This window comes from Bacillus rossius, chromosome 1 (genome assembly GCF_032445375.1).
Source record: "Bacillus rossius redtenbacheri isolate Brsri chromosome 1, Brsri_v3, whole genome shotgun sequence".
Classification (NCBI taxonomy): Eukaryota; Metazoa; Arthropoda; class Insecta; order Phasmatodea; family Bacillidae; genus Bacillus; species Bacillus rossius.
Genome location: NC_086330.1, coordinates 279,935,374 through 279,943,492, shown reverse-complemented (window position 1 = coordinate 279,943,492; position 8,119 = coordinate 279,935,374). Strand labels below are relative to the sequence as shown.

At 35.9% G+C, this 8,119-nt stretch overlaps 1 non-coding gene across 1 annotated transcript; it reads left to right on the top strand.

Moving 5' to 3' along the window:
• The first annotated feature begins 5,501 nt into the window (after window positions 1-5,501).
• Window positions 5,502-5,583, top strand: Trnas-gcu (transfer RNA serine (anticodon GCU)). The gene has a single exon. It is a non-coding gene; the product is annotated as a tRNA-Ser (tRNA).
• The last annotated feature ends 2,536 nt before the right edge of the window (window positions 5,584-8,119 follow it).

Below are 8,119 nucleotides of genomic sequence, written 5' to 3'. Positions count from 1 at the left end.
ACATGAGAATAGAGAATGTGCCAAGAACCTATATCGTAAAATGTTTGATTATGTGAAATGTCATAAGCAGTTTGCCAGAAAATATAATATGAAAACGCACATGAAGGTATGCAAAGGTCCTTCTGTTCGGTAGAAAGTAAAGGTTTCAGCGCAACAACGATGCATTGATGTTCATAAGAGTATGCCTGGAGATGTTGCAACTGCGGCAACGTCAGTATCTGGATCGGGTCTGAAAGGTTCGTCTTCATCACCACGGTATCCTTGCAGCTACTGTGATACGTCGTTGGCATTTGCTCATGATGCACGAAGACATGAGCGGAGCAAATGCACGAAGAATCCATCTTGCATGAAGTTTCGATGTGATGAGTGTCATGAATGGTTTACTCGAATTGATAATTTGCGACGACATGCGAAAAACTGTAAAGGTGAAGTCCGTGTGCCTACTGCTGAACTACCTGCAGAAATTTCGACTCCTCGCTTTAGGTTGAAGGCTCGTGAGCGTACAAGCAAGAAAACCGATGTGCAGCAACCGATTGGTATGACGTCTGAACAGGAAAATAAACCTAAGACTGTGTTCGGCGCATTACAAGTGAACGATAATGGCTTCTACTTGGCGCAGTCTGCATTTCGTGGAACATTGAAGGACTACTATTATTTAAATACGTTAGGTGAGTCGAAAGACATTTGTAATTTTCTTGATGATATTAGAGAGTACATAATCAATCAGCTTACTGATGATGTAGCAACAAACGGACCTTTGAAATATAACTTGTGGTTGGACTGTATATATGGAAAGCCATATCCGTTCGATGACAAAGTGAAGAAGTGTGCATTCAAGACATCGGCTGCAGTAATTTACAGTTCTAACGATGTGAAGCAAACTGTTAAAAACGGTATCCAGAAACTCTGTCAAGAAGAGGTGGACTATGTCTGTAAAGGTTCTGGCTGGACTCTGTCTAGTATAAACCGATTGGAGCTAAGAATTAGTCATTTCACACCGCTGCGGAACTAAATGATTATAAGATTGCTGGCTTTCGCAAATGATCCTGTAGTAGAATAGAAATTATGTAATAAATATTATGTTTGTAAAAGAACTTGTGGTGTTTAATTCCTCGAACCTGTTACTATTATGTTAAATTGATGTTATATTTAATTTTTTTTTGCATCGTCCTAGATCGTACCAAGGACCTTAGTCGACCTAATCGATCAGTATATAGATTACAAATATATAATGAATTTTGGAATTTTTCCCGAATTTCTAGCTAAATAATTATGGATTTTCAAGATGGCGGCCGAATGACAATATGTCGGGTGTCACAGCAATAATAAATGATTACTGCACTCTAGCGGATAAGAATTAAACTAACATGACGGTAGCGCACTCTCGCCGACGAAACTAAAATGGTGGCATCCAGCAGATGAAAATAAGATGGCGGACATGACGTCATACTACCTGACGATATATATATGCTTTGAAAAAAAAAGTGGAGGGAGTCAGTATGCCTGCAGCCATCGCGGGGGAAGGATCGGTCGTCATTTTTATTTTTTTTGCACTCGTCGGTTTCGAACCGAGGACTCCGAGCTCCGTGTCGTAAATGTATGATTTTTATTAATAATTTACTAAAAATTTTTTATTTAAATTTTTTTATAAATTTTAAATTTTTTTCATTAAAATCGGATAATAAATTTAAAGATGGCGGCCGTAACGGAAATTGCAACGGTGACGTCATAATTCAAAATGGCGGATAACACAATGCCGGAATGTTCGAGAAAACGAAATGATGTCATCCAAGATGGTGGATCCAAGATGGCCGTCGGGATCAAGGTCAAAGGTCAATGTCACATCCTGATAGAGGCTTAACTGAGGCTTGAGTTAAGGATGCTTAAGCCTCTATCAGGACATTTCTAGCCGCTGGGATTTTTAAGGACTAAAACGGGAAATTTTCCCTCGAAACGGGAATTTTTCCCTCGAAAACGGGAAATTTTTTCTTAAAACGGGAAATTTTGAGTCATTTTGAGTCATTTTTGAGGACTTTTGAGGAATTTTTGCCACCGTGACGTCACAAATCCAAGATGGCGGAGTCGGCTCTCGGCTCCACCGCCTGAGGCCTGTTTCCGGACCGGCTATCCTATACTACTTAAAACATTAAATTATTATCTATAACTTTTGTCTGAATGTTTTATACGACTAACCATTCCGTTATGGGGTTGGAGAAAAAAAATATCATAACTCCCTTCGTAGGCACAAACATCGAAATCGTTCGATAAATTTGTAAACCTTATAATTTTTATCCAAAACTTTTGCTTGAAACAGTTTTTGATTAGGCGACCATTGCTGCAAGAGGCTGAATAAAACTAGAGTAGAATTTTAACAAAATTCATAACTTCTTTAATATGCACATTATCAAATTCGTTATAATTTATTGTAAAACCTTTAATTATTATCTAAAACTTTTGTCTGAATTTATTTTTATACGACCTATAATGACTACAAGGGGTGGAATAAACAGAAGTTGAATAGCAAAAAAAATTATTCATTCTCTTAGGAAGCCCACTATCAAATACGTTCAATTTGTTTGTAAATCTTATAATTATTTTTATCTAAAACGTTTGTCTGATACAATTTTATATAATGCAAACCATTATTGCAAGGGGTTGAAAAATTTAGGGTTGGAATGAGAAAATATATAAAACTTCCTTATCCGGTACACTATCGAATTCATTCTTGTGTTTGTTTAACTGTCTAAATATTGATTAAAACTATTGTTAAAGTATTTTTTGTTTACCCAACCATTGCTGCAAGGGGTGGAAATAACACGGTTTGAAAATAAAAAAATAACCATTACATTTTTTTTTAAATAGCTATACTATCATATCATTTATAATTTATTGTATGAATCCTAAACTTTATCTAAAAATTTTGCCAAAAAAATTCAAATATTTCCTAATATCAAATACGTTTTAATTTATTTTAAACCATCTTAATATTATATTAAACCTTGGTGCAGAACAAATTTTCATACGACCACATTATTAGTGCAAAGGGACGAAAAATTATGTTTGAAGGTCAAAAAATTAAACAATTACCTTAGTTCGCATATAATATGAAATTCGTTCTAAGCTATTAAATGCTACGTTCCAAACTATTCAATGCTGCGTACTTAACTATTCAATGCTGGATACACTGAGTTAAAAATATTCGTAATATTTTTGCTGCGTGGAAAATGAGCAAATATTTACCATTCATTTTGTAATATTGGATAAAATAAATATGTTATGTATATTAATTTATTAAAATATTACAGACGTTTATAGATTTTCCAAAATATTTCCAGGATAAATTGGTACTTCTAAATATACATACGCCTGTAGGCTGTGCCGAAAGGGATTTATTTGACGTATATTCGTAAATTGGATTAAGACTTTGCGCAAATGCAACAGCTGATAGTTCCAACAAAGTACAAATGTTGCCTCTCATGACACATGCCTATGAAGGCCGGGCTACATTTGCAACAGCACGCGCATTGTATAGACGCACGGAAGTTGAATGCACACAAACATATAAGTAGCAGCTGCTGCATTGAAAAATAGCTTGCGCACAGAAAAACAGCACACAACGGCGCTCAGAAATTTATCGAACTATTAACTTTTGTCCACACTCAGTAGCGGATCCAGAGGGGGGGCTAAGGGGCTCAAGCCCCCTCCAAAAGCATCTGGGTCCACTATTGTTTTAGTGTTTGCCTTGATAAAGCCTAGCCTCAGCTGGGTCAAGCCCCTCCCAAACCAAAATCCTGTGCGCTGAAATTCTGTGCGCGACCAATCAGCATACAATATGTGATAGATAAAAACTACATCAGCGGCATATAGTAGCTAGCAATTGTTTTAATATGTACATTTCAAAGATAACTGGTGAAATTAATTTAAGGGCGCCGTCTGCCCGGGCGCAGAGCTTCAGGAAAAAAACGCGATTTGTAAAATACTCATGATATCCAAGTGGGATGTGTTTACAAAAATCATTTAAGAATTCGCTGAAGGTTGAAAAGTACTTTTGATTTTGGATTAATTTTTAAACTGTATTTTTAGAAGAGTGAAAATGGCTAAAAGACGTGTTTTCGGAGTAATTTTTTGGCGTAAAACAACCGGTATAGATTCTTAAAAGTACTTAAGGGACTTGCATTACACCTTTATCTTCATTTCTCTGCTATATAATGTTACGTTCACTGCCCAAATTTCACAGTTGTCCTATGGACGACGAGAAGACTGCGCACCAGTTCAGAGCCTTGCGCTTAGAGGCTATACCACGCTAGAAATACCAGCGAGCGTCGCGCTTATCATCCCGCCTCACTAACACACATGTACCCCAACCAGCAATGCATTATAGTTAATCATTACTAGTCGTTCAAACACTATCGTATCCTTGTCCCGGTTGAGGGGGGGGGGGGGGGGACATAGCGGCATGGCCCTCCCAGAACCCTGAATAATTTTCGTATTTTCTCCTAATTCCTAATCATAGTTTTTTCAAACATACTAACGAATTATTTATGTGCAGTGTTATAGATAATAAGACGTTTTCGAGCCACAAATAAAATGCACTAATTATTTCTATTCTAAATTAATGTAGTAATATTTGAATTAGAATATTAAATTTGGTCCTCCTCTGACCGTCATTCTGGATCCGCCCTTGCGTTCAAAACTAGATGGCAAATTCAAATGCTTGAATTGACGTAATCAACTACTCTATATAATAAATGCAAAATGCAAACATTTGAAAATAAAAATTCCACATAAATAAAAGAGTGAAAGAACGTTGAAATTTTTCGAACCGCTGTGTTATGTGCTAAAGTAGCTTCGAATGGCTTCGAATTCTGTGCTGCGCGTGTGTGACCGTGCAATTTTCATGCTGTTTGCGTGCTATCGCGAATGTAGCCTAAGCTCGTAAAAATGTTGTGGCGGAAGGATACTGCAAGTCAATTTTGTACAGGGTAATATTTTTGCTATGATCCGTCGCGTCCGTCCGCCAACCGTTCATATTCTTGCGTGAAAGGATTTGAGTCCAGATCGTCCCTAATGCAAATTCATTGTGCACTGAGAAATTAAAATGTATCCTAAAATGCCTACTATATCACACACATGCATGTAGCTATATTGTGTTCAGTGCAGGTTGATAAAATGAATACCTACATTATTTATTCGCTTAGTGGCGGCGGTGCAAACCGAACTGAATGTTTAGGGTTTTTAAATTACACCAAGATAAATTATGTAAGTTACATAAATTCGTGAACCACCTAATATACTGGAACCTACCTCTCCAGTAGGAAAAACAAGTTGCGTTACTATTTATTTTCTCTTTATCCTCTAATTGAAGACTGTTATACGAGTAAAATAGTTTTAACTTTTAGTATAAAATGGTTTTCAAAATTATATATATTTATAAATTAATAATAACAGTTAATAATGTATTATTAGTATATAAATATGTATAACCATTGCGACATTCATCTGACGAGGTGGCCGAGTGGTTAAGGCGTTGGACTGCTAATCCAATGTGCTCTGCACGCGTGGGTTCGAATCCCATCCTCGTCGAATTTATTTTTATAAGACAAAATTTGTGACTACAACAAGAGTGTGATTAATTTATTTTTCGATTGCTTCCTAACTTTTATGACAAAAAAGTGGATTAATAATTAATGAAAATAACTAACTTAGAACTTGAGGCCACATGATTTGACCTCCATGTTTACGAACTTATTGATTCACAGCTACCAACGAACGAGTTGGTGAGGAAAGAGGTCGTGCGCATAGGAGGGAAATTAATATATGTCATTTATATTACGGACACATTGAATAACAACCAATAAGACCAGAGTAGGGCAGCATTTTAGCGGGAGTTGGGAAATTTTTATATTTATCTATCATATGGTGGTAAAGATAGATTACTTTGGTAATAACTGTTTTAAAATAACTCATGGCAAATATCTGCCAAATTTAACTAAAAAAAATAATAATAATGGGTGCGTGTACTTTTTGTACGTGCGTTAGAAGTTATACTTACGTAATATAAAAACTATTTTTTCATGCAAATAATTCATAGAAGTTAAATAATTAAAGGACTGGTGTGATATTTAAATATATACAATTAAATTAAAAAAATATCAATATTCAATACTAATACAATAACATGTGTAAAATGAATTAATTTAGTAAAATAATCAAGATGAGTTTTAATGAATAATGATGATTAGTAAATATTTTGAATCTTTTAGCTGATATATTAATTTTAATTAAGTTTTAAATAATAGTGTAATAATATATAATGCAAATAAATTATACGTACGGGAACATAAACTAACTTATATAAATACACTTGAAGATACACTTGAAAAAGTTTATTGACATATTTCTATCACTAATATTCACACAATTTATATCACTAATATTCATACAATTTATATCACTAATATTAACATTAAATATGGACCGGTGTTCAATATATATTCCTTAAATATAATATACGCATATAATTTAAATTTGTATGTAACCTTTTTTCATCTTATGAAAGTTTAGTTTAATGGTGCGAGCGTACACTAAAAATTCATTAACATAATTTTTTCATAACTAAAAAAAAATTCTTTGAGATTAAAATTATTTAATAAAAATTTTAAGTATCCTATATTATATGTTGAAAAACCTTTTATCAGGCTGTTTGTCAGCTGTCACTGAATAATTCAAACCACGTGATGAAAATATTTATTTACGAACACTACAACAAATATTGGAAAATAACGAAATTTTATTGGCCAGAATAAATTACACATAGGAACTCAATTGTTAACCTTTTTTTTATATTTTATAATTGTAAATCCAGCTTAACTTCATGGTGTAAACATTAAAACCAAAATAATATAATTGGCACCATTTAGCCAGCTAATGATGTGTTAATTATGTTCTCAAATTACTATATGGCACCCTACAGCGACGTTTGGTGCAAATAATTGGCTGACCATGTAACGGGTGGATAATCATTACACGTAGTAACTCAATATAATAACACGAGCGGCTTTTTTTTTTAAATTTAAATTTTGGTTAACAGGGAGGAAGGGGGTTGTGTCTCTTTCGGGATCCCCGTCCAAAAACGTCAATTTAATATAAAATTACACAAGGTGAACACGCATGGATATACACTGGTTACAACGGCACAAGGCCGAAATGTTGACAGTGAGTGGCAAATGTTGATGAAACGGAGACCCTCCGACGTTACCGTCCTAGAAGTCCATCTGCTTATTGGGCGGCGTCTTCTTGGGGCTGCTGGGGGCGGCTCTGGGCACTGATATTGTCGTGCTGCTGATGTGGTCAGCACGGAAGAGCGGTGAAGATGGTCTCGATGAGGAGCGTGAGGATGATGATGATGATGATGATGATGATGATGATGATGATGATGATGATGATGATGGATCCCACATTGGGGTCCCGGAGACTCATCGATGTGGGGGCCACCAAGGTCATCCGTCTGGCCCACTGGCCGCAGGGACTTCGTCTTCGTGCTCGTGATCGTTGTTGCGTAGGTCTTCGGTGGTCGTGGGTGGGTCGTGTCTGGCATTGACTCTGCGAGTTGTTGGCTGAGGGTGTTGTCACTGCGTCGACACTGTCGTAAGAACTTCGCAGTCGTATTGCCAGTGGCCGTTCATGTTATCGCTGTCACACGCCTCCAGTCGAGCATATGAAGAAACGGCGGAGGCGGATAAATTGGTTGTTAAAATTCAGTTGAATTGAATTAACTATTACGCTTGCAAGTGGGCTCTCACCCAGTGGCAAGGAGTCCTCCCCTTACAATTCCCCCCCCTGTCACCCTCCTCCTTTTCAGCGATCACCACCCTGATAAATTAACTTACCAGATAAAAGAGAATTAAAATTTAATACAGTTGTAAAAAAAAAAGGGGCAAATTCCAACTTTGAGATCATTTAGCCTATTTGTTTCGTAAATAATTTGATATGAAGTAATTTTAGTTATTCTTACACAGTGAGGACACGGCGGCGATTTGGTGGCGGAAGCTCTGAATGGACTTCCATTTATGATTATATTTGTGAAATTGTAAAAATTAAGATTCTTCATTTGAAAAGA